At 37.7% G+C, this 24,307-nt stretch overlaps 1 protein-coding gene and 1 pseudogene across 1 annotated transcript in view; one reads left to right on the top strand and one right to left on the bottom strand.

Annotated features, from left to right (window-relative positions):
• GPC6 (glypican 6) overlaps positions 1–24,307 on the bottom strand; it is a 987,303-nt gene that overhangs the window by 933,219 nt on the left and 29,777 nt on the right. The gene's annotated exons all lie outside the window — the stretch shown is intronic.
• LOC129081004 (protein N-terminal asparagine amidohydrolase-like) lies at positions 22,612–23,551 on the top strand (annotated as a pseudogene).

Below are 24,307 nucleotides of genomic sequence, written 5' to 3'. Positions count from 1 at the left end.
TTCAAGGTGTTTCTCGTCTAAGAAAAGACCATAAATTAAAAATTTAATTATAACTTAATGGGTAAAAATAATGGGTTATGGTCACAATAAGTGGTACAATTAAATCCTTGTTTGGTGGTAGAATAAATACTTCCTGGAGGAGGTTACATTTTAGTTGAAGTGAAGTGGGTGAGACAGGAGAAAATGTTTCACTTGGGATCATTCAGCTATAGAAAGTTACTGGGGTCATTTTAAGGTAGAAAGGTAAAGTATGGGGTCACTATAAAATATATACACACACATACATGCCAGGGAATCCAGAAAAGTCAACTCAATCAGCCTCAAGGCAAGGATATGCACACTGCAGCAACGGCACAAGTGTCATACTCTGCCATGTGTGTGTCTCAACTGCTCTCAAAACATCTCTCCTCACTGACAACCAGATTCCTGACCCTTTATTCTGCAATATCTTCTGCCTACCTCATCTCATCTCTTCTCCTCAAAAGCTTGACTTGCTAGGGCACCTGAAGGATCCAACTATCTACCTCAGAGCTGGTAATTGAGACATGCATTTGGTCTGCCAATCCTCCATAAACCACTCTTCCCTCAAGATGTTGTCTCTCAGTGGAAAGTCATGAGATATAAGGAATCTCATTGGCACAGCTTACCTTTCCATACCTATGTGTTGGCTCCTCATAGCTCAATGCTCACACTTTGTCCAATGAGTTGCTTCTACGGCTGGAAAAGAAGGCGTGGGGACTGTGAAAGGTAGAGCTCTGCCACCCCCTTCAGGAGATACTGTGGGAAAGGCAGTCCCTTAAGACAAGGGTGGCTATGGAAGGCTCTTGTCATGTCCAAATTACAGAGTCCCAAGCAGAAAGAGACCGTGTACAAAGCACAGAGGCAGGAATGCGATAGGTATGCATGTGGAATTGCAAGTTCAATACAGTTAAGGCATAAGCTCCTGAGAAGAGAGCACAGGCAGCCACGAGGGACACTGTATTAAAGGAAGACAAATTACGGTAGAAAGTCACCTGCTGCCATGACCACATGGGAGAAGATGAAGATTTCAACAAAGACAGTAACAATGAGATTAGAGGAGAAAAGATGGGTTTCAGAGGAATCTGACAGGTGATATTTACTAATCTACCTCATCAATTATGGGTGGAAAATGAAGAAGTCAAGAGAACTCCCAAGTTTATAATTTGGGCAACCGCGTAAAAGGCAGTGCTGTTCACTGAATCAGAAATGGACATGGAGCCATTTATTACTGGGTAGGGAGGGGGAGGTCCAGGGAGAGCAGCAGAAAGGAAGTAGATGTGGAAAGGAAGATAATGAGTCCAACTCAGGCCACGTTTAAGATGGGTAAGGTATATCCAAAGAGATAAGCCAGTAGGGAGTTGGAAACATGAGGGCAAAGAAGTGAGAGGGGTCTGCACCAAAAATACAGGCCTGCTGACCATCCATGATAACATTGAATGAGGGCTCGGGAAAACAGGAAATGGGACAAGACACAGAGAACTCTGACAGGAAGTTTTCACATCTTTGCTAATAGAGACATTATTTCGCTGCTGCTATGAATGCGCTTAAGTCCCCCAGCACACTCAAAGCAAGTTGAGGACTGGCAGGTCTCTTCCTTACCTTTGTGTGAGTGCCACGCACAGTGCCTCCAAGCACAACATGAGAAGGAAATGCATGAGCTGTGTTACACAGACACCAAATCAAGTATTTGCTGAGGGGCAGGGAGGTGGTTTTTTGTTTGTTTGTTTGTTTGTTTGTAGGGGTATGAGGAGAGAAGTTACTAGGAAATTTGCAGTCATTACAAAGTAATAACTAAATACTAAATAACAGATTTGTTAATAAAGAATTGATCCCACCCAAGAGCTTCATGTACATCAAGTAACCAAATACCTAATTAGGTATTTGGAATAAAAATGTACTTTCCTCTTTGCTAAGCTGAAAAGCTGAATAAAAAAGACAAATGTATAAATTTGTCAAAACTCACCTGTTTACATACTATCTATGAATTTTACTGTAAATAAAATAAACCTCAATATTAAAAATATACCTGTAACTGATAAGAAGACAACAATTCACTATTTGTTTCTTTCTAAATTTTCCAAATACCCATTTATTGAGTATACACACATATCCTTTTTAGGTGTTCAAAGTACATAAAATATGAGTATGACAAAAGTTCTAATTCTCAAGGAACTTGGGGTTACGTCAGCCATGAAAATGAATCATTACAATGGATTATAATTTAAGTAATAGAGGACCATGAGTCAAACACAGCTCTATGAAAAATTTTTGAACTATTTGTCTCCTTTGTGCTCCTAGGTCAGATGTCCAGGGGCAAATGAAGCTGAAAAGCTCACTTCCTAAACTCATGAATGAATACATCGCCACAAGTATGTGTACTAATTACACATGTACTCATCATAAGAGACACAGACAAAAAGGAAAACAAAGGCAGGGTAGTAACAGTGTGGATCAGTTTTAATCAATAACACTCCCCCCTATCATATAAAACACTGAGGACAGTGGGTAGCAGGTGGGGGAGGGGGAAGGGAATAGGCTGGGAGAGATTAACTATTGATACTTTCAAAATGAATACTAAAGAAAGTTCATATCTCAAGTAATCATACATCGCTTTCACAAATAACTTCAATTCTACTCATGCAGCAACTCAATGCTGACTTGAGGCCTAAGTAACAAACCGCCCTTAAAAATATTCTAATGTTTCAAGTAACATAGTGCTTACTCAGAAAGGTAGATACCAGATTTATTTCTGGTAAAGAACTCTCCTAGAGAGTTACTACTTTTTCTGGATTTTCATCTAATAAAACTGACACAAAGCTTTCCCAAATACTATAGAAGTTATTTTTCAAAAATTGGATAAAGAGATAAAATTGTTGGGTTTTTTTTTATTTCTAGGTATAATACTGTGTACACTATAGCTATTTAAAAAAAGTAATTTCTACAAGGAATATAACTAGGAACGTAGGACAAGAACAAGATATCTTTAGCCAGCCATGCTAGTCAATAAGGCAATAAACTTTTACCAATACATTACATATTGTTTCCTAGAGTATATTATGGTGTATGGTAGTATGTAGAAATTTACTGCAAAAGGTTTAAATACTGTATTTTTAAACACTAAGTGAATGTGGGTATAAAAAATTATCTAAGTATTTCACTAAAGGGAAAATAATCATTGTAATTATACTTTTAAAGTAACTGCACATTTTAATCACTGGGGATAAATTAACTGCAAAAAGAGAAGATTCACTCCCATTACAGACATATCAACATACTGTATAAATTGTAATACTCAAGACTTATTCCTGTTATGTTTATTCTGCTTGACATAAAATACACAGATAGAATACATCTCATGTCTTGGAAAGGCTTTCTTTGAATATGTATTTGCATATTTACAACACTGTTATTGCAAAAACATCATTGTTCGGGTTGTTTTAGATACTGAGGTATTACTGAGCTATGCCTTCTCACTGCTTTTAAAAACACGGTTCCTTTTCTTCAAATGCTGGAATTCCCCTCAATGCCCTAAAAGCATGTTTCTTTGGGTAAGATTTTTCATAGAAGATGAGTTGTCACTTTAGCAGGTACATCAAATCAAGAATCTTAATAGAAGTACTCACATGAGGTAGAAGTTATAGATCCACTTGAGAACACCATGTTATTTTCTGCATTTTAAGAATATGGGAAATCTCAGTTTTCACCCTCCCCACAATACAAACAAACAAACTCTGAAATACAATAAAGCTACTAGTTATTGGAAAATTTGCTACAAAATGCTTTAGGAATGACAAAACTACTTTTGAATTTATCAATCATCACTAAATATTGTTATCGTCATTGGAAGACTAGGATATCTACATTGAACTGCTACTAGCATACTACACCATGCTATATTTGCAGTACTTTAACTTACATATTTTTGCAATTGTCTTTTGTTTCTGACATCTCCATGTTTGGAACTAACAAACAGTGAACAGGAGACAAACCGTGATAAATGATGTCTTTCTCAAGATGAAATCTCTCTGGAGGGGAAATAGCACTGCACATTCTACTGACATTATTCCTTACCAGCTTGCACTGCGGTACTCTTTCATACTCACGGTAACTTGGCTGGTAAATTATGGGAAATTAGTTCATGCTTAGTATATATTGCTGTAGGGATTAATATTCAAAGACGAAATGGCAAATGGAGAGCTCTGATAGGAAGTGGGATTAAAATGTTTGGGTAACAGGTGGGGCAATTTACTGTTACCTAATGATAAAGACTACTGGCTGAAGGGAAAAAAAGGTACTTAAAATATAATAAAGGAATACATTGTTCTAAGGCTCCAAGAATCAGAACTATACAGCAAAATGTTGAACTGTAGACTGATAATTGTAAAGCCTCTGTTAAAAATTAATGCATTTTGTTTAGAAACTGACTGAGCAACAGTATATATGGTACTATGGGTAAAGCCACACAAAACAGCACTGTATCTGATTACCGTTAGATATAGAAAATTTGGATGGAGTGATGAGACAAGGACATTTTTTAAGAACTGTTGATGACATGTCACTTGGCTCATACTGCCATCACTAAGGCACATGTGGCAACATCACAGGTCAGATTCCAAAGCAGAGGTCTGGCAACCAAGAAAGAGATGGAATAGCAATGTCCAGGTTGTTGACTGTAAGAGTTTATAATCCCTGGGTCCAAATGTCAGCCTGGCTTGAACCTACATCAGTGCAATACAACGTCCACATTCATATCAGCCATCATGGGTCTAATTTTAAACCGTGATCCCCAATTTATCTTCTCAACAGACTATGCTTTGATTGGTTTCTTTACCCAAGTGGTCAGCCACAATTAGTATTCTAGGTCACAAAATATATGCAAAGGATTTAAAAATCACAATAATGAGACGTTATTGAGTCTCTAACCATAATATTGAGTACTCTTTTTCAAAATAAAAAGTACTTTTATTCAAGACTTCACATATTTTCTTAAGGAACACATTATTTACCTCAGCAAGCTGACTCTTCATAGCTGAGTTATAAATCTAAGACCATATCCTGTGTGAAGATAAATTTATGAGATCACTGTGGTTCCCAGAAGTTTTATTTCTGTCAAAGGTTGGAAAAAGTGACTCACTAATGTTACACTAATTTCCACAGCAGTGGGTAGTGTGTCTGTGAAGAGAGGTCTGGTGTGAAATGCATTCAGTCAGACTTGCTGATGGCAATTCCAGTGATGAGGAAGGGAAGAGGTTCCACCAATCTGTGCTGCTTTGGAAATCAGAAACATCCAAAATCATCGCTTCTATATAAGTCTCTTAGTAACCACACAGATAGTATCACTGACACTTCACTGAAATGGTTTGATTACTATAGAATAAAGCAATTTACTACTTTCATTGTCTTCATTTTTTCTCTTACCATTAAACAGAAAAACAGGGAGGTACCAGTTAATGGTTGCACAGTGCATATTATTACTGTGGAAATAGTTCTTAATTCATGTGCCCGGTGTGCAGTACCATCTCTCTGTTCTCTTGTTCATTCGTGTTATTTTCATTTGATTTCAACCCAACAGCTATCACTTGCATTTTTCGTTATCATGGTTTAAAATAAATCACACGAAAACAACTCCTTTTTGGGGTGAGCATTTAGATGACTTGATGCATTTGCACCTGGACTTTATCACGTCAGCAAGTGGTTCTGTGTGATTACAAGGAGCCTCGTTATATTAACTTCCCTGCTTCACTTAGAGCCCAGACAAAACACAAGGAAACAAAACTAAGCAATCCCCCGTACTGACTAAAGACACTCCTTTAGTCAGTCTCCTGCTAAATGCATGCTCACGTGACAATACTGCGAACAGAAAAATGTCTTATTTTGTGAGTCCATGTGTCACAAAATGGTATTTTCCAAAACAGGAGCTATTTTGTCCATGAAATATCAGGCCTTACATGACCAACAAAACGATGGGTTCAGAAAACGTAAAAGAAGCTTCAATGTTTATTTTCAGGCTGTACTGATCACCTTTTTGATCCTCAAAGCAATGGAAGCTGGACGCATACACAAATCCTTTTTTATAGATTGAAATTCACATTAATTGGAAATGGCTCAAAATTACCAAATAAAATCTGCCTGCACTCCATTTGTAGGATTTGATCACCTAAATAGAGAAGCTGAATTCCGCATACAAGGTTATCAACAGAGTATATTTTTCCATATACACACATACATATATATATACATACACACATATATACACACAAACATACTGTCAGTGGATATATAGACATAGTTATGTTAGTAATCTGGGGCATACAAATATGTATGCATTATATATACATCGTTCAGCATGGCATGTTTATTTCTGAAAAGGGGTCTGCACTTTGCCTAATAGTATTTTAAATACATATATTTCACTCTTTGGTTGTCTTTCAATGTATTAAAAACAGTCCATTTGATGACATTCTTATTATTTTCATCGCATCTTTCAACACATTCTCATATTATGAAGCAGTGTTTGAGTCTCAGGACAGGTATTACAATACTATCTGCATTTTACAAAAGGCAACAACTGAAGCTACGATAGCATATATGACTAGGGACAGAATAGGACTCTAGATTCTGATGCCCAGGCTACTGTTTCTCCCCTTGTCTCCTGCTGTGAGTACTAATAATACTATTGGTATGACTTACACCAACTTTCAACATGGTACTAATAGAATCCAGTTAGCAAAGTCGGTATCACAGTATCGCTGTCTATGGAGATTTTCACTCTTGACTGTGGTCTCTTTTCTATTACAGACCAAAATGAGGAATTCCACATAGTCAAAAAGCCATGTTCATATTCTCGCTTCAGTGTTATCATCATCATAAGTCTTCTGATGCTTATTTAATTCGTGTAACTCCTGCATTTACAGACTATCTTATGCAAGGCTGTATAAAGATCAACTTTTGTTCACCAGTTGGTTTAACCACTTTGTGGAAATCACCTGTAACATGATTTATCACCTGAGTCAACTATGTATTTAATGCTGAGCTTCCACACCTCAAAAATGGCCTACTAAGTTGGCAATGATGCATTGGTTATACAAACACTGTCAATTTTTCATATACGTGTATATGGGTTAAAATGTAGTGAAGCATCTTTATTATATATAAAGTAATTGTGTGATGCCCAGATGTTTTCATAAAAGAACATTCTTAAGGTAAATGCAATAATATACTGTTACTACTGGCTTTCTTTTTTAATTTTATAAAGCACCTTTTTAGGAAAATCAGAAACGTTTCATGTTATCCACATACTAAATATCTCAAATGCTTTTAATAAAATTTATGTGCAGAGTGTTCTTTCATCATCTTCACAGAATTCTTAGATGAGAACCTCTAATTAACAAAATAAAAAAGAAAGATTTTAAAGATTTAGTGGAAATGTTAATGTTAATTAAATCTCTTTTATCTGAATTGATTAGTGTAATTCATTATTCACTACTGGACAGATGAGTTAAATTACAGTTGATACAAAACACTGCTAATAGTTTATTTGATGACATTACTTTAAGCTTAAAAATAACCACACTTCAAATTAAGAGAGAACACAGAGATTTCTAAAGTGTTTTTCCTGCTCAGCATTTTTTTTTTTTTTGGTATGATCAAGTGCAAATCTTTGTGACTGTCTTATTTTGGATATGCTTCTGCTAATTATCTTTTGTAATTATTTCATTTTTTGAAGTATTGCTTTGTAGTTTCAAAGTACTGGAATATGAAAACCTCTGAAACCCAAGAGCTAACTTTAGACAATGTACCTCATGCTTTTTATTAAGAGTGACATTTTTGTAAATTTTACTTAAAATCTAAATTGATGAAGCTTAATGACAGTTTAATAAAATGCAATAAAAATCAAAAGATTTATTTTTTCTCTTCTTTTATTGTGGTTCAGAAAAGATTTCTTAAGAGAAAACCATCATGACGATATTCATTTGTTATCACAACAAAATTTTTTCACAAGAGTATTTGAAGAAAATTCAAATTTTAAGAAAAATAAAAAACATGATTTTCTTAAAAGTGAATTATTTTTAAGAAGAAACTTTTAAAGCATTATCGAATGGTCCTTTAAATATACCCTTTAATGAAATGTGCAAATGATCAAACATATGGATATCATTTCCCTTGTACTACATATGGGTAAAAGTTACAGGAAATATCATTAGCAAAATGTGTTGCAGATTTGATTACACCTCCTAACATTTGAAAAATAGTTTGATGTGTTTTATAAATGCAACATGTGCCACATTCCTAATTATTACTCAATTCCACATCTCCTCTCTCATATCTTTTGAGTATGTTGAAGCGATAATAATGTTTCTCAAGATGAAAAGAAGGCATGCTCAGCAACAGATGAAACACACACATACACACACACCCTAACACCTACACGCATACACACACATCCCAAAGAAAATAATGTACACACTGGCTTCTTTTAAGAGTAAGAAGAGAGCTGGGAGAGCTGCTGGCCAGTCTGCTGGGTGAGGACAGGCACCAGTTGGGGATTTCCTCTGGGAGGTTCAGGCTCACCCTGCAACCAGCCTTCTGCATTCTGGGCGAGGGCAAAGTAGACTCACAGAACAATTTTACGTTCTCATTGGTAACTTTTTATCTCCTAGACATTATTAAGTTATAATCAATTTCTCACTAGGCTCTTTTATGTGATATCGCAAACACTAGAGCATCTGGATGGTGGAAGGGAGGGAGGGAGGACGGAAGGGAAGGAAGGAGAGCAGAGGATGGAGGGAGGGAGGGAGGAAGGGGAAGGGAGGCAGGAATGGGGAGGGATGGAGGGAGGGGGTGGAAGGAGGGGAAGGGATGGAGGGAGGAAAAGCATACCCTTGCTTTCAGCACTACCCAAGTACTCGGAAGGCTGCGAAAGAAGACCATCCATCTCCTTAGGGGATTCCCTCAGGACCTAAGAATTCCTGATCTCTTCCACATGTCTTCCCCACAGGAGATCAACAGTTGGACCACTGTTTCATTAACTGCATAGAATGCTAAGCATTTTAAAATAGTTTTAGAATTATCACAATGCAAGCTGTAGTATATGGGTATTGAAAGCACAGACAGATACAGCCCTGTCCAATGTAGAAGAGAAGAAATTATTTACAGGTGGTGTCTTTGAATCATGAACAGCATCAGAAGACTAGGCCTTCAAGGTCCCAATATCTTCTGAGCTTTGTTCTCCCTCAGATTGCATTGGGGCTGCCTCTGAGTTTGTGTAATCACTGACTGAACTGGCCCTTTGTGCCTACATGGTTAGGGTCATGTCTACCTGTAGACTGGCTGGAACTCTGGAAGTACTTCCTGGGTCAACTCTTCTGCTCACAAGCTTCTCTCTCCAGGCTGCCCGCTTTCGCTATCTTCACATACACCTGCAGTCTCCTAAATTTAATAACCTGTATTCCTCATGAAGCTTTACGTTATAACAGTATACATTTTTACTGACAATAGCTAATAGAGCTATCTTTCCTTTTTTTTAAGTGTCCTCAAAAGCAATAGTTTTTTCCTAGTAATTTTAACGCTTGCTGACATGATGTAGAAAGACCCATCCTGAACTTTGCTAACTTTTTAATTAGGACTTTAAGGATATCATTATTGTTATTTTTCTTTCTTCCTCTACCTTTCGTCACACAAACACGCACACACACACACCCCCCAAAGAAAATAATTTCTCAATTTCAGATGGGAAAACAAATTGTACAAAATGATCTTTTGATAACATGGTAAGGTATGTTTAAGATATAAGCAGAAACATGATTTACAGTCTATCTGACAAACTGAGACAAACAGTGTGAAAAAACATTTCATAGCTTATGAAATTATTTCCTATTCCAAATATCAGCAAATATAGCGTGGTCGTAAGGGTTATAACTCCTTTACCCAGTTCAAGAAAAGAATACATGTTTACATATTTATTTTTATCTATAAGTAGCTTAAAGAAAATGACTGACATTTTTCAAATCAGTAACTCTTTTTCCAGCTTTACTGAAATATGATTAACAAATTAAAATTTAAGTTTTTAAAAGAAGCAAAGCATTAAAATGAAGAAGCTATGGGCCATAGGACTATCAGTGACTTGTATTTTCCTTTCTATATAATTCAATAGTATCAAAATTCTGTACAATGAGCATGTACTAGTCCATGGATAAATAGTAGAGTCCTTAACATGGCTCACCTGAGCTCTTTGGCCCTCAGTCTGCCCCTGCCCCTCTGTGCAACAGTCCCCATGACTTCCATTCATTTCCTTTCAAAGCTTGGGCCCCGTCTCCCTCTGAACCACCACAGCCGCTATTCCCTCTGCCTGGAAGGGCCCCTCCTCCTCCATCGTCACTGACGTAACTCGCCTTGCACCTGCAGCTCAGCCCAGACATTGCTTCCCAAGGAGCCCTTCGTGAACTTCCCAGAACGGATAAAATCCCTGATAAAGATACAGCACTACCCTCTACTTCTCTGGGGCAGCATTATTGCAATTTACACTTGTAAATTAATCAATTACCATTTCATTTATCCAAACCATTAGCTCCCCTAGGCTGTTTGGCTCCACGTTGTATCTCCAGTACTTGGCCTGTAGGAGGTACTCACTATTTGTTCACTAAATGGAGTAAATGCCATTTTAAGGTTAGATCTTAAAACAGTTAAGAGATTTATGTGTTTACTACATGGTTCTTGGACAAATTTGAGGTTAGAAAAGTGTTAATGACACAAATGCATTATATAATGGTTTCCCGGCAACCTGACAAATACATGAAATACAAAGGCACATATCAAAAAAGTGTCTCCCATTACCGACATTATTGCAAGTAAATAAAGAGAACGTCGAATGACTACAATGTACATACTAAAGAATTTCATTTGTTGAGACACTTCTGCTCATTAATCCTGATAAAAACTATTAAATATCCTCTGTAGCTCAGACAAAGCAGCTAACTACTGGTATAAATCTTCATAAGCCTCTAAAAGGACTTAAAGGACATAATAAACACTACTTGTAAGACATACACATGATTTGAGGTTGGCTTAGTTTGGGTGTCCAATTAAAATTATTGCTAACTGCGCTGCGGCTGTGCCCCGAGGGACTTACTTCTGGGACTCCAACTCAATGGCCCTGCTATTTTCTTCCGCTGTAAAAGTACACCCTTTTAAACATAAAATCAGTCTCACTTGCTTAAAAAAGCACTAAACTATATGTTTTAATTTGCCATCTGCAAGAACCTCAACTTCATTATTACAAATGTACAAACAAAGCAAGCGAACTAACAACATTCAGTGCACAGAACAAGTGTTGTCCTCAGAGAAATGAGCATTAATATACACTTGTCAACTCTTGATCGTCCAGTTCTTAGATACCTACTTTGTAAATCGTCTGAAATTTGAAATTGTGTGTGGCCTTTCTGCAACCCATTTGCTGAGCTATGTTACTTCCTCCAATTAGTTTATGAGACTTAAGGATACCAATTAAATATTAATCAAAGGAAAGGAAGTATCAGAAAGTGGGTGAATGTAATAACAGCATCTCTATTCATTCCCATATAGTAACACATATATAAAGTATCAAGTTAAATAGGTTTTAAAGTTTTATATTATCTTAGTTTTAAATTTTCCACCCTGTTGATCTCTGTTCCATTAGCACATGTAGTTGAACGAAGATCACACATGGGTTCCTCACGTTTACTAAATTGGCTACGTCTCCCTTCCAGCTTGTTACTGTTCTCTTTGGCTCTTTGCAAATAATGAAAATTAGCATTACACCATTCTACTTATCATTTAAATTTCTGTCTACATATGCATTCTCCCTTTGACCCAGTAATCATACTTCTAGGACTCTATTTTGAGACAAATCACTGTGATTTTAAAAACAATGCCTGAACATTATTTGTAAAAGCAAATCCTGTCGGTCATTCTCCCTTGGTCTGCATCAACGTTTATATTTATCTGTTCACTCCCTCAAGAATTACTAATAGTAGCTGATAGTAGCTCAATCCCTGAAGATTAACCCATCTCTTATTTTCTTGATAAAACTGAGGCCATCTGTTTGAGCTTCCCCAATATTTTGTTTCTTTCGACCCCAATATCTCACCTTTCTCTTTCAGCTTTTTTCCTGTCACACACTCCCCACTCACATAAATCATTCCTAGCGTGGGGATGATTAGAGATAAGTACAGCTGGAAAAAAACAAGTGGTGCTAAATGCTCTTTGCACAATAGTGAGTCATCAATTCAAAATGTCTAAATTTTAAGAATCAATTACCAAAAGAATTAGGTAAAAGAGATAAAAGTGATTACCTCTGTGAAAGGAGAAATGAGGATGGTGACAATTTTTCTGGGTAAAGTACTCGATTTTTTAAACTATTATAACTTTAAAATAAAAATAGTCCTTCTGTTTAGCAAAAATTAATCTCCCTAGGTGGTCTAAATCCCTTATATTGAAGGATAGAGTCCGGAGAGAAAATTGACAAGGAACTTCTTTTTTTTTTTTTCACTATGCCCTGCTGGCTAGGCCCACCGAGATGGGCCTGAGGGAGCTGCGGCTGGTATGGGAGCTTTTCCTGCCACTCTTCTCCATCGATTCGGAGAGTCTCAGGAGATACTGGAGTCTGGGAGTAAAGGCTGAGTGTGTTTGGTATGAAATTTTTCCCCAGGGATTTCTGAGAGATTCCCTTGAGTTAAGAACTTTTATCCTATTCTGAGAAAAATTTTCACCAAAAGTTCATGGGTTTGTCCCCTCAGCTCAAAGCAAAAGGATGGCCCTATTCTATGTATTTTTGTTTCTTTCACCCTCTTCCTCAAAAAAAAAATTCAAAATTCTGACCATCCTATAGAAACAATGTAAAAATATTTATGTGATTGATCCCATTAAATAACATATCTTAAACTTTTATTTTCAGAAGCTATAAAAAGTTCCTAGTAAATTCTCAATTCAAAAAACAAGTTTGTAGTATATATTATCACTTACTGTTAAATCTATTTCACTCACGATGACTATAATAGTACATACATTAAAGTATAAGAATGAGAGGCTATTTTGGTCCTACGTACCTCACCTTTCTATCTTCCCAGTCCCACCCCAGAGAAGCCATGGATTCTTTAAAGCCCACACGGTGGTTACCTTTTCCAGGCAAAGAAACTCGCACAGAAAATTCAGAGTCAGTTCCACAACAATGAACAAAAGAGCTCCTTTCCTGATATGTACTAAGCTGATGCTTAAAAAAGAATCGCTTACATCAATGAAAATCATTGGGTTGTGTGCACTTTCAAACAGAAATGTAAACCTGAGGGAAAGAGGAAAACACTAGTTCTGCAGAAAGGACCCAAGAACCTACAGGGTGAAAGGAAGCATGAGACACAGACTGTGACAAAGGCTATGATGCCCTGCTCTGGTTTTGGGGATTTTGTTGTTGTTGTTGTTGTTGTTGTTGTTGTTGTTGTTTTGGAGGGAAGGGAGGGAGAAAGAGGGAGAGAAGCATCAGTGATCAATTGGTTGCCTCTCACTAGTGCCACAAGCCAGGACCAAATCCACAACCCAGGCAAGTGTCCTGACCTGGAATCGAACCAGTGACCTTTCACTTTGCAAGACAATACCCAACTGACTGAGCGACACAGGTCAGGGCTCTCTTCTCTGTTTTTTCCAAGGGCAGTATTCCTACAACCTCACCTAGTACAGCTCCTGATATAACTGTCAGATAAATGGGTCAATGTTTTGACCAGCCAACAGGAGTAACTTTGAGAGGTAATGACTGAGAAACCACATATAGGATCCCAAAGAAACAACATCTGGTCCTCCCCGATTTTGCGTTGGGAGAGGAGAAGAGCAAACAATACTCTCTGAGTGAGCAATTGAACACAGGCAACTTTGTAGGAGTGAGGCAGCAGCGTGGGTAAATTTACTTGCCTAATCACTTGGAAAATCACATTAGTCATCAAGAGTTACCAGATTCCTTATCATTTTTTCTGAACAATTAGGCTGCTTCCTTTTATGTATCTAAAGCTTACATTGGAAGTAGCTTTTACTTCATTGCTAAAAGCATGATCTATGGTTGGACACGTCCCCTTTTTTCAAACATTATTTCCACCATCAGCTCACATGTCAGTGTTTAACTATGAAGGTTGAATTAGATTAAATTGAATTTAACTATAAGATACCAAGAAGAAAAGAAAAAATTAGACTCACAATTAATACTGTTCTTGAATGCATGGACACGAGCAATTCCTAAGTGTCTGAAGTTTGATAAGCATGTTCCTTTTTTTTTCCTTTTTTTTTTTTTTTTTTTTTTAAGTTTAAGAGTATCCTAATGGCATTGGTGTCAAGAAATAAATGGAGAGTACTTTTGGCCTCCATACTACGTATCAAATTTTCTAAACAAGTGATTTCAAAATAGGTGCATTTTTGTAGTTTTTTCTTTTAAAGTGCTTACTTGACAAACTAATCTCAGAGGTTAGAACACTGATATTCAACACTGCGCTGTGACAACTGAATATTTTGGTTTATTTCTTATCTATTTTAATAATTGCTTTCACTTAGAAAGGAACAGGAAAGTTCTCCTTTCAAAACCTCAATTTATCTTCCAGGTAAACATCATTCTAGTTTTTTACGCTAGCCTCCTTTCCACATAGTAAGAGAGAAAGTGATGTGGTAGATTTGGAGGCCAAATCCTGGTTCAAATCCTGTTCTCACTACTTACCAGCTGTAAGTACTTAGGCACATCACGCAGACTTCCTGGATCTCCCCACATTTCAAAATGAAGGTAATTAACATCTGCCTTAGAGAACTTGCTGAGCACACATGGAAAGCGCCCTTTGCTGGGCAGCCCCGTATCGGGAGTAGCTGGTTCTTCGCAGTGGCTTGAGTGGGCTACACGTTGTTATCCATTCATCACGGTATGAAGACATCATACTTCAATATAAATTTACTTTTCTATCATGTACTCAGACAGGTATATCATATTCACAAGCAATATATCTATGACATAAAAATTCCAAGGAATGAGAAGCAGTGCAGGGGTAAACAATGTGCAGTGGGAGGCATCAAAAATCGTCACATTGTTTACTTTGCATTTTTGTAGAAACTCTCAGAGCCTTTTTGGCCAGTCATGTTATTTGGCCATGGATGAAAAGACAAAACTAAACAAAAGCTGTGAGTAAAATATCTACAGAAAAGAGAGGTGTACCATATGCATACAGAGAATGGCATGTTTGCAAAGCTAAGTTTACTTAGAGAATTAACATAGCTCTATGCCTCTTCTTGGCGTCAGGAACAGGAAGTGGTAGACTTTCTTTACACTCCCTAGAGAGAAATCTTTGTTCCAATCCTTCCACAGGACAGCCTGGGAACTCTGGAGGATAACTGTGTGCAGAAATCTCACCTCCAACACAAGGGTGAAAAAATGCATTAGCGAACCCCAGCATAACCGCAGATGCTGTTAATCACTGACCGGGCACCACCCTCTATAGCAGGACACCTGGTGCATTTCAGCCTCAAGCAGGTATCATTCATTGTACCTCACAACTCTTGCATCAGGCAAAGCATTTGTCACAATATTCCCATGTTCAACCAGTTTGTGTCTATTGTGAAATTCACACAGATCATAATTAAAAAACAAACAATCCATTTAAGATGATAAAACGGAACTTTTTAGGTACAAACCTCAAAGCAAACACTGGAATGAAAGTAGGCAAAGTATTAATTTCCTTTACTCTCTATCTCTGATGAAACGTAAAGTACTAGAACAAATCCTTTCTACTCCTCTCCACATTAGGAAATCAGTTGGTATCACATGGAGTTTAAAGATAGAAGGAAAGATGAGCTACCCATGGCCCTGCCTCAATGAATTTTATAGCCCTATACTTTCAAACATGACATTGAAAACCACACATTTTCCTAATCCTTTATGCTAAAGAGCACTTTTTAAATTATTCAAATAGAATATGAGTACGCCTCCAAAGGTAATAGATGTTAGTAAAAAGATGGTTCTGCAATCAAGTAAATTTAGGAAATTATAAAAACAGAGTCAAAGAAGCTATTTTAAGGCAGGATCTCAATGAGTGTTGCATAGTCAAAGGGTCGCTGTAAACCCCTAGGAGGTGATTATTGTACAGCATTTCCAAACCCACTGGACAGGTCTTAACCAAGTATCTCTTCTTACCTTAAAGAATATCTGGGGACCAGCAGTTCTCTAAGTGTGTCATCCCCCGGCCCAGAGCATTTCTTCCCAAACCTACTGAGTCAGCCACGCTGGGGGTTCAGCCCAGCAAGCTTTATAAAGGAGCCCCACAGGTGGTTCTGATAGATGCTCAAGTTTGAGAACCACTGATCCAGCTGAACCATCCTCTGCAAAAGTGAAACATGGTTTCTACAAGGATCTTAGAAAACAAAGGGTTTTCAGATTATAATGGATATTTAAGAATAGGCAATTTTTAAACATCTATTTCTTCTTTCCTTATCTAAATCTGTTTTTTATTTAAAAACACCTACTCTTTTACAAATTATTATATATATGATGTTTTAATTTGTTGTCTGTTATTTAACTGTTTACTGTTAGCAAGGCAAAATTCCTAACATTTATTAAAGAAAATAAGTATCTGGTTTTCTTGTATATGAATGAGAATGAAAATATCACTTATTATTATATGATCCAGATTTCCCATGTGACATTGAAAGAGAGCTGAAAAAGTACTGTCAATATGTTTGAAAAATAATTGTCTATGAAGTAGCTAAAGTAACAAAATTATAGAAACAGGATATAGAAAGGCGGGGAAACTGGTTTTTAAGGGTCATAGAGTTTGAGTTTTGCAAGATAAAGTTCTAGAAGTCTGTTGCACGATAATGTGAATATAGATCACAACTGAACTATACACTTACAAATATATTAAGATGGCAAATTTAATGTTATGCGATTTTAACCACAATTAAAAATTTAAAAAAATTAAAATATGTCCCTCTTCAACTCATATGGTGAAACTGAACCATTGCAGTACTTCCACCTGTTGTAAACAACATTATTACAATCTCAACATATTCTACCCAAGAACTACAGTATTGAAGGAAAAGATATTTAATTCATTGGGATATAATATAAAATTATTTTCAAAATAAGGAGTGTGATTAAAAAGTGAAGAGCACAGCACCGAGGGGCTAAACTCTAATTTTTTCTGAGAAACACAAATTTTACAACCTTTAGTATGAGTAAAAGAAACATTCCGTGGTCTAAATTTACTCCATGAGATTCTCTAGAGTTCTAGGCACTGAGTGTGATGGTCATTGGAGAAACAAGGACAACAGGCATATTGTGCCTGCCTTTAGCAAGCGTATAGCACATTGGAAGGATACATACAAAAAAATGGTCACAAAAATTTCCCTAAAAAACCCCATGCAGTTGAACAACTACTCTTTAAAAAAAAAAGTGAAAGACAATGAAAAAAACTGAATATTTTTAAAAAATGTTAACCATAGTCTTTGTCAGTACATTCATGGTATAGCTGAAGGTCCTGGGAATCTGAATATCTCAAGATCAAGTTGAGATTTGGACTTGAGGAATCGGGTTATAAAAAAGACACCTTGGTTTAGTCTGAATAGACAAGATTTTTGAGAAGCAAAAGCATTTATTATAAGCTTTTAATACCTCCAATAGAATCTCACATTTGGCTACCAGTGCTCATCTCTGGCTGTATAGTGCCTCACAGTTATAAAGCACTGTCCTTGGCATTACTTCCCTTGATCCTTACATCTCTTAATTAGGCTGGCAGATATCATCTTCATCATTTTAGAGATAAAGATGCTGAAACAGGGGAGACAAAGGGACTTGGTAATAGCCACCAGGCTATTACTCGCAAACCGGGCTTTACTTTCACTACACTAGTTTATTTGTCAGTTCCTTCACGCATGATAAAATATGAGGCAACCTTTGCAAAGTATCACCATGTAACTAATAATTAACAAAAACAAACCCTGTCCTTAGGAGTTGGGACAGGGCTGTAGGGGATGATACAGGGAGAGATTTCTGTGGAAAAACCTCCCTCCCTCAAGTTCTCGTTTCCCCAGCCATGAGGCCATGTTACTGTATCACTTCTGGTTTATGAATGAGTACTTTGGAAGCACGATTAAAATCTTCATTGCCTCTACAAATATTGAAATGAAGGATGTTCTTTGTGTGAGACAGAATGTAATGGGCATACAATATAGTCTTCCTTGTGAGCCACCCAAGAAGTTAGCGGGGCCGGGGGTGGGGAGAAGGTAAGCTAGAAAAAAATAAGAACCACCCACCTGAAAAGTACCCAAGTGAAGAGTGGGCTATAAATGGTGGAATGCCAGCCCAGAGGGTGACACTTCACCAGGCCGCTGGCCCTGGGCGCTCACAAAGGAAGGTACAGAGAGCTGGCAGCCAGCCACTTGGTGGCTCCCAGGACTCTGAGTGCCCTGAGCTCATGACCTGCCCATCCCCACCCCATATAGGCTCCTCCTCAGACGAGTCTGAACACCCGGGTGTTCTGTGGCCAGGGTGCACTTCTAGGAGATTCTCAGCCTGTGGCAGCCCCCTCGGACCATCCCCCAGTATGGGCACAGGCGCGCACACACTCACATACACACAAGTTTTTTCTGAGCTCAAAGTGTAAGAGCAATAAAATTGCTGGTGAAAAAGCCCAAGCTTCAAGTATTTTTTAAGTTGGATGTTCCTGACCAATCTCAGGGTAAAAAAAAACATCTCTTACATCAAAGGTAAAACGGATCTTAGTTTATTTATTTGACATTTTCAAAACCTGGAATGAGAAAGCTTAGGCACAGACATAAAATTCAGGCAATGTAGGCAAAGTACATAAAATTCAGTCTGGGGCCAGGGAGAAGCTTGAGGACTCACTTTCTCATCTGTCCTCTGCTGGGGCTCTGTACCATCTTAGCTCTTGCTTGGCTAGAGGTAAATATTTTCACCTTGGTCATTACAAATGAAATGAAGTACTTAAAAGTTTTCCTGGCAGTTACAGGCTGAATTATATCCCCTATCTCACCCCACTCGACCCCCCAAAATTCATATGGGTAAGCTCTAACCCCTCATACCTGAGAATGTGACAACATTTGGAGAAATGGCCTTTACAGAAGTGATTAAGATAAATTGAGGCCAGTAAGGTGGGGCCTAATCCACTATGACTGGTGTCCCTGTACAGAGGAAATCTGGACACACACACCAGGGAAGCATGAGCAGAAAAAAAGACCAGGTGAGTGAGGGTACACTGAGAAGGTGGTCATCTCCAAGTCAAGAAAAGAGGCCTTAGAAGAAAGAGAACCTGCCCACATCTTGATTTTGGACTTCCAGCCTTCAGGTATGTGAGAAAAATGTATTTCTGTTACTTGCGCCACCTGGTCTGCGGCTTTGTTATGGCAGCATTAGCAAGCTAATATAATACACTAACTGGATCCCACACTTCCAATTACATGGTGTTTGAGGTCTGTCGGTTTCTCCTTTGCTATCTAGTCAAACGGTGTTCGAAAGAATGAAGCTCTTCTCATTTCCATGCCTCATAAAATGGTGTAACGTCTAAAACAAAAGGATGTTTTAGTACATGTTGCAAACGTGCACGTACTAGGATCAATAACAAAAGAAACATTTCATGTACCCAATTAAGGTCTTAAATGAACCATTTTTAGAAAAATAACCATTAAGAACTTTAAAACAGTCTTTCCCCCAATGAGATGAAAAGCGTTGCAATGTTTTAGTGCATCTGTTCGCAACATGTCAGAGTTGGCAGACAGGTCTGTCTATAATCCGAAGAGGCTTTCAGTTTTCAAGCAGAACTTGTAATATTCCTCAATATTTTGCCTGATTAAGTGCTTAAGTTCACAAGGCTTGAACACAATAAACATTTGTGAATATGTGAGCTTGGATTGAACTTGCCCCAGTCCCCAACCCCAAATCCTTACTAATTCCCTACACAACAGTTTCCCCTTAGTCACTATACAGTTTGAGATAAGACTCTCTTTGTGATACAATATTGGTATATTGAAGTACTCTGAAAACACAGGAAAATGTTCTATCAAAATTAGAATTAGTTGCTTTACAAATATCCTTTTCCATTAACACTTATTCAGGACATTTCAAAAACAGTGGATATATTTTTTGTATTTATTAAAGAGACATTTTATACATTAATACTTGTATTTATAGTATAAAGCCACAGAGCATCTGTAAGCAAAAGAAATGCTGATAAACTAAGTTGAAATATCTGAGGTCAGATGCTACTTGCTAATAGTTTTCAAATGAAAATAGTATTCTTTTGGGAATTTACTTATAATATTGTATTTCAGGCTCCTAGCAAAATGTCTGGTATACCGTACTCACTCAACATATATAGATGAATAAACGAATGAATATATTCATACTAAAAATATTTTATAATGAAATCTCCACAAGGCATAGGATCATGTCCTCCTTTGGATTCCATTCATTGTAGCACAGAATCCTAAATTTTGCTCCTTAAAGTATTATTTTTGTACTGACATTAAAAGGATACATAAGGGATAAAGACATAATTGATAACATTTCCATAATAAATTTCTCACATTCCCCCAAACAAAGGCACATTGCTCATTCGTTCTTGTAGCACTGCTCGCCACAATGAACACCTTAGAAATTGACATAGGCCATGTTTAGTATATAATGGTTAAATGAATGAATACTTAGATGAATAATTTTCCCAACTACCTCAAAGTTTTAAGTTTCTTACATAGAAGCTGTGTAAATACAACTTCACTTATTCCACCTTGGGAGGGAAAAAAAGAGGAAATCTTTCTCTTGATCTTAAAGAGAGTATTATAAACAGAAATCCAAAGTACATAAAATTTTTGTGACAAATAATAAAATTTTGACATGTAAAATACTTTTTTTAACTTTTAGGCAAATAAATTCTATCAGCTTAGCAACAAGGGATTGAGTCCATTGTTAGGTAGGAAATACTACTAATGCATTATATGTTCAACTCTTCTTAATATCGCTCTTAAAGTGCAGTTCTGTTTACCTAGACAGGATTCAGACTATAGTTTTATAAAAATAATATGAACTAAATTTCAGAGAGAACTAAAATTTTCCTCCTAGCCATACTGAGACAGTTTGCCTTTCTACAACACAGTTCATTCACATTTGGCTTTACAAGTTGTATTTCAAGTCATAACTTTATGAGAAGTGGGTAAAGCATTTTGCCAGTTCCTGAAGCACTTTCTCCTAAGTTTTAATGGGAATAAAGCCTACAACCTGACTTTTTCTGGGTAATCAGCTAACAGATTTTCCAAATTCTAACAAAAAGAAGTATAATTCTGTTTCTGCAGCTGGTTAACACAAATGTTCTTAAACTGCTGATATCTAGCATGGAAATAAAGAAAGTTGGGCAAGTCTATGGGTCGGAACAAGCATCAAAGGTCTGGATTCCGTGGTCCCCTGCCTGTTCAGGAATCCTCAGCTGTTACCACTGATAAAATACATGAGGGTTTATAACCTCATTTAGTGAATCATTCACAGATACTATATCCAAATAGGACCAGAAAAAACTGTCGGAACCCCACTGTGATGCCTTATATCAATAATTTAAGAATCTTCACAACCTGGATTGTTGTATTTCAACAATTTGTGTTTTGAAAGACTTAAAAACACAATGATTCCATTCTAATTACATCCTTTAAACATTTTCTAACATATATATGTATATATACACACAATGAATCACCTCATTCTTCAATTTCCTCTTAAAATTCACTGCTCCAAGTCATTTGCATTCATTGTTCTATAAGTTGTTCCTCAAAAAAGGTGACTGTTGTTGGAATGTTTAAAAGGCAATATCAAATGTAATATAAAGTCATATATCATGGTTAAAGCTCCACCCAGTTTTAATTTTCTTTATCTTATTCATTTGATGAATGCATAATTTAAAGACAACTTACATGTTCTCAAACCTGAGTTATTAAAATTACAACTTAATTATAATGATTATAACACTCAAACTAGTCACATTTCCAAATTTGAAACCAAGACGCTCCAAAGTGGCCTGGTTTATATTATACAATTTACTTCATCATCATCTGAAGAGTTGAGTTACTATCAGTTTCTTCACAATCAGTTAAAAAACTTAATTCTATCTTGATATTCAATAAATTATTATAATCCCTTTGGCACAGAATACACTTGATATGAGAATTTATAAAACTTAAGAAAGACTGTCTTCCTGTTTATTAGTTACATTTAGTCTAAATAACTCAAAGAATCAATTATTGGTCTTCTGTGGTCGTTGGCAAGTTCTTTAATGGGAAAAGCACTATTACTAAATTTTTATCTTGTTAAAGAAAATTAATCATTTGCCTACCAGCATTACTAGTTTCCATTTTAACCATCAAACATCACTCAGAACACTTAAAGGGTGGGAATATTTCATTCATATTTCTTTCCAAAGGATATGAAAGTTTATGCAAAACTAACCTTTATATCTAAGAATAAGACCCTCGATTCGCTCAAGCTCAAGAAAAAAATAAACCGTTAAATCACTCATTTGACCTTCCTTACAAATGCTACCCATGGCTATGATGCCTCCTTATCTCGGTCTCGCCCCAGCCCTGCGTTCCCCTCGCTCTCGGATCCCCGTAAGGGTTCACATGCACCGCGGCTGGGGAGGCCGCGTCCGGGTTCCCGTCGCCGCTGTCCGTTGGGGTCTCAGCCGAGCCCACCCGGCTCTGGAGGAAAGAGCCAGGCTCCTCGGAGGTCCGTCTGTTCACCCCGTGGGACCCCAGGGCTTTCTGTGTGCTCAGCCAAGGGCTTGCAGTGACCTCCCCAAGCGACGATGGCTCCACCTTCATGCTGGGTCCTGATGATGTCACACACACACTGTGGTCCTGCGGCACACAGGCAATGAGGCTACCACCTTGACATGTTGTGATGGGACCGACACCAAAGCTGAGGTCCTCTGGATCACGAACTCCCTAAAACCCTTTTCCGACTACGCTCGACACGGAAGGCCGGGCGTGCGCCTCGTGGGGGGCTTCGGGGACGAGAGGCGTACTCATCAACTTCGCAGTGAATGTGACAGATAAGGAGACTTTCACGTAGTGACATTACGTGTGACGGAGTTAAATGACCAGGAAGGAAACGAAAACCACTTTCCACTCATTCATGGCATTGCCGTCGACATCAAAACTCCAGCGATTCATAGCCTCCCTCCACGATCGCAGTCCGAGGCGCCGCGCGCTGCGGGGGCTTCAGCAGGAGGCCCGACGGGGGTCCACGCTGCAGAGAGAGGACACCTGCGTGCAGGACCACGTTCCTGGACGCCGCTTCCGCGGGTAGATTTCCGTGCAGCAAGGTAATAAGCAAATACGAGAGGACCTGTCCACTGCACCTCTGCCTGAGACCCCTCCCCTCGCTTTGATGAACTCACTTGGCCTACGGGATGATTTAAAAAAAAAAAAAATACCCATCTCCAACAAGCACCTATATCCTGGAAATAAAGGTCTCCTCTAAGAAAGCTAAAAAATAAAAAAAATAAATAAATAGCTTATGGGAAAAGAAAAGAGCTCTTCTCCAGGAACCTAAAAATAGGAATTGCCACAGAAAGCGACTTTGTGGCACCACAGAGACTATTCATGGGGGTTGGACTGAATATGCATTTGGAATCTATGTCTGTCCATTGAGTCTTAGTGTCTTTCAAATGACTTTCAAAATAAAGTCTTATTTTGGCAAAAAAAAAAAAAAAAAAACCCCCAAAGTTTACATACACTCTGAACCTATATCTGATGCACATCAAGCCCCCATTTTTACCAACGGCTTTCGGAATCATCTAAATTGTCATTTTTACATCAAAGATTTCTGAATACTTTTACCTTATGCGTTAGCTGTTTCTGAAAGTTATTATTCACTGTCTTCCGAACAACGCCTTGGCTTAGGAGATGGCACGTGGGATGGGGAAACAAAACAGATTTGATCATTCAATCAATCTGAAGTAATGTATTGGAGTAAAAACTTGGGTAGAACAGAGGATGAGGTAGAGCCAGTGAAGGTCCACAACCCAGTACGCCTTTTCCCCGGCACTGAAGCTTCCTGTGGAGACGCTTCTGTTCAAATACGCCTAGCCGCTCCTGCCCCCGACTACCAACGGAAGGAGCGTCTATTATCAGAACAGGTGGACATGGAGAAGGGATCAATCTTGCGATACAAACTTTCCCTTTTTTATTGAATGGATTTGCTTTCTGTTTGCTTTTGGTCCACAGGAAAAAATGG

This window comes from Pteronotus mesoamericanus, unplaced genomic scaffold, assembly GCF_021234165.1.
Source record: "Pteronotus mesoamericanus isolate MK-2021 breed Mesoamerican mustached bat unplaced genomic scaffold, CSHL_Meso_final contig_94, whole genome shotgun sequence".
Taxonomy (NCBI): domain Eukaryota; kingdom Metazoa; phylum Chordata; class Mammalia; order Chiroptera; family Mormoopidae; genus Pteronotus; species Pteronotus mesoamericanus.
This window is presented reverse-complemented; position numbering and strand designations above follow the sequence as displayed.